Here is a 3,977-nt window from a genome sequence, read left to right on the forward strand (position 1 = left end):
AAATTTTAAGCTGCAGAATTTTAGAAGTAGCTCTTAAGCAAGGCTTACTTTGAATCCATTAGCTCCACAAAGGTAACTCAGTTGATAAGTAAGTACTTGAAATGCCATCACCTTTGGACTTAGCTATAAAGGCTTCAAAATATGATCAAATTAAAAATGAAAACGACAAAATAGTCATTGACAAAAATTGCAAATGTGAGCAATCAACCAAACAATATAAGTTTTTGCCACTATACACAGAAATTTAGAGAAATAAGATCAATAACATTTTAGGAACAATAAGGATTCCTTTTTACAAATAGGCAACCAAGGATATATGCCTGTATAAAGGTTGCATCATTAACTACTTAAATTTAAAGGATACTACATGCTTCAGCAGCAGGTCTACCCAAGTGACAACAATACAGAGATTAACATGGCACTTGCAGAAGGATGATACAAAAATTCGTGAAATATTCCATATTTTTCATTCTTCAAATGCAAGAAATGAAAAAGTTATGAAAAAGTTTATTACAAAAATACAAGTGTAAGAATACATGTAATTCATAGAATTAAAGGTTAGTTTGACATAAGTGTATTAAATCTTCATTTTAGAAAGGCCCTTACATAGCATAACCTTTACAAAACTTGAAATTAGATAACATTGTCATCTTATTCCAAAGAAATAAAATCCTGTAAGGACCTAGGAAAAAAGGAATCTTAACTTTTTCTATATGGAATGTAATCTGAAAGGACACATTTATTAATGAACCTATATATTATAAAAAATGTAGACTTCAAAGTATTATATCTAGAAAATAATGAAATAGATTATGGACTTTATACAAACCTAGATATACTTTTTTTCAGACAAGCACCAGGAATAACTTTAGTTTCTATACTATTCATTTCAACAGATAAGTTAAAATTAAAAAAAAACACACAAACTCTTCAGAAATCATTATAGATGCATACAAACAACTCTTGAATACATTTTGACATCAAAGTGAGGCAATTCACGTGGAAGAATACCATGGAATCCATGAATTTTTAAATTAAGATATTGCTGTTGCTTTTTATTATGAAAATATTTGTAGGGACACAAAGGATGGAATGGCACTTTTGAAATTTAAGAAACTTAACCATTACTACGTAGGAGAATAATTTGTACACCCTTCCACAACTTCAAAGAGGTAGTGATACATACTTATCCTTTTAGCAATATCAAATGCAGTTTCTTCCAAGTTATTCTTCAGACCCGGTTTGAAAAAATGGTTCAACAGAAGAAGAGACAGCATATCTTTGCTATTTCTCTTCCCAGCAGCAAGATGCAAGGGGATCAAGAGGCCTTTAGTTTGGGGATTGGTATCTGCATCATGATGAAGTAAGAAAGAATCCATTCTGGTATTAATCCACATAAAAGTACTATGCAGGGGTGCCAAGCCATTCACAGTTATTGCATGAATATCTGCCTTGAGCTGCCAACTCATGGACAATGTCTACATGTCCACTCTAGGCTTCCCGATGAAGAGGAGTATACTTATCCTCATCCCTGGTATTCATATGAGAGGCCTTTTTGAAAAGGAATCTCCGCACTGCAGTAAGCCCAAAGAAGAAATTTGCTTGCATTCTTCTCCATTATTTTCTTGCAATTGATACCATTCCTCACGTTTTCATCTACTTGATTGTCTTCATCAGAATTGCCTAACCAGAGACTTTGAGTACCAGTGGGAATGAGGTGTCCATGTATTTCCCCAATAGTTCACATTGGTTGAACTGGTCAGAAAAATCTGGTGAATTTCCTGCATGTGTTTTCACCATGATTTATTTTCTCTTTTTTGATTTTTACTATTTTAAATTATTCTAACTGGAGAGTAGGTAATTGATAGAGAGCAGAGGAAAGACTTTCCTTTGTATTCAAATGCACAGACTGAAAATTAGGACCAGTGATGTCTTCATGTGCAGATTATTCTAGGAATGAGAAAATAGGAAACTACGTAATATGATTTGAGAAATACAATGATATAGTGTAAGAGAAGTCACTATTCAATATATGAGCTTTAAGAGATTTCTAATACATCCATTATTTATTGGTACTCAACATTAGAAAAAAATGTATAATCCAGTAGTAAAATAGAAGTCCTTTGCTTGACTACTTAAATACCTTGTTTTTTTGTTTTTTTTTGTTTTTTGTTTTTTGTTTTTTTATTGTGAAAATACTCTACAGAGTGGTTAAAATTACATGGGCAAGATAGTGAGTACATTTCTTATCAAGCATTTTAGCCTCCTCCTTTGTTTACCTTTCCCATCACTTCCCAGCCTCACCTAGACCCCCACTGAATCCTCCCCACTCCGCACCAAAGTTGTAAAGTTCATTTTCAACGTGACAACATGTACTTATCATTTTGACAACGGGTCCACTTGTATCCTTATTTAAATGACTTGTTTTTCCCCTCCCCCTCCACAAATTATACCAACATCAAAAACAGTGAAAGCAGGGGTTATCCTATGAGGGAGGGACATACAAAGCAACAAAGAAATAATCTTATAAATACGTAGGAAACAAATGCATGAAAGAAAAAAATTAAATACGTATCTTAGGGTTCATTTACCTAACTTCACCTGATCTGACCTTTTCTGTTGACTCATACATATACTAGTTATTGCAAATAAGAGAAACCATGGAACCTATGGGAAACTGTATTTGTTTGGGCTTGGAATACTTCACTTAATATAAGCTTTTCCAAGCCTTTCCATTTCCTAACAAATGGGGCAATGTCATTCTTTCTGACGGAGGCATAGAATTCCATTGTGTATATATATCATATTTTCTTGATCCAGTCATCTACTGAGGGGCATCTGGGTTGGCTCCATATCTTAGCTATGGTAAATAATGCTGCAATAAACATAGTTGTGCTGGTAGCTTTAGTTTGGTCTTGTTTGTAAACATTTGGGTAAATGCCCAAAAGTGGGATTGCTGGATCATAAGGGAGCTCTATGTGGTCTTTTCAGGAACCTCCATACTACTTTCGAAAGTGGTTGAACAAGTTTACACTCCCACAAACAATTAAGTATGGTTCCCTTCTGTCCACACCCCCTACAGCATCTGTTGTTATTAGAGTTCTTGATTTTTGCCATTCTAACTGGGGTGAGGTGGTATCACAATGTCGTTTTGATTTGCATTTCTTTTATTGCTAGGGAGGTTGAGCATTTCTTCATGTGTCTATTGGCTATCCATCTTTCTTCTTCAGAGAAGTTTCTCTTTAAGTCTTTATCCCACTTATGTATTGGGCAGTTGTTTCTTTGAGGATTTGCTGTTGGGGGATTTAATTTTTTGAGTTCCAAGTATATTTTAGATAGGAGACCCTTGTCCGTTGTACAGATAGTAAAGATCTTCTCCCAATCCCTAGGCTTTCTATTGATCTTGCTAGCTATGTCCTTTGCCATGCAGAAGCTCTGCAACTTCATGTAATCCCATTTGTTCAATCTTTCTTTGATTTCTTGTGTTTCTGGGTCTCTATTAAGAAAATGTTGGCCTGCACCAAAGAGACCTAGGTTTTCTCATATTCCATCCTGTAATGTTTTCAGAGTGTCTGCTTTGAATCCGAGGTCTTTGATCCATTTGGAGTTGATTCTGGTGCAGGGTGATAGATAAGGATCTAGCATTAGTTTTCTACAAGTAGTTAACCAATTTTGCAAGCTCCATTTAGTGAAGAGGCTGTCTTTCTTCTATTCTGATTTTTTAGCTCCCTTTTGAAAGATTAGATGGCTATAGGTGGGTAGGTTCTTTTCTGGGATTTCAATTCTATTCCATTGGTCCTGAGGTCTGTTCTTGTGCCAGAACCAAGCTGTTTTGATTACTATAGCTTTATAGTAGAGTTTGAAATTTGGTATTGATATTTCTCCAGTACTGTTCTTTCTGTTGAGGAGCGTTTTTGCTATTCGGGGTCTTTTGTTGTTCCATATGAATTTTTGGATTGCCTCTTCTATTTCCTTGA

General features: G+C 34.9%; 1 pseudogene; it reads left to right on the forward strand.

The window, feature by feature from the left end:
- Positions 1–367: 367 nt before the first annotated feature.
- Positions 368–467, forward strand: LOC138836073 (U6 spliceosomal RNA; annotated as a pseudogene).
- Positions 468–3,977: the final 3,510 nt, after the last annotated feature.

This window comes from Dipodomys merriami, unplaced genomic scaffold (genome assembly GCF_024711535.1).
Source record: "Dipodomys merriami isolate MVZ:Mamm:240054 unplaced genomic scaffold, mDipMer1.0.p SCAF_248, whole genome shotgun sequence".
NCBI classification, from domain to species: Eukaryota; Metazoa; Chordata; class Mammalia; order Rodentia; family Heteromyidae; genus Dipodomys; species Dipodomys merriami.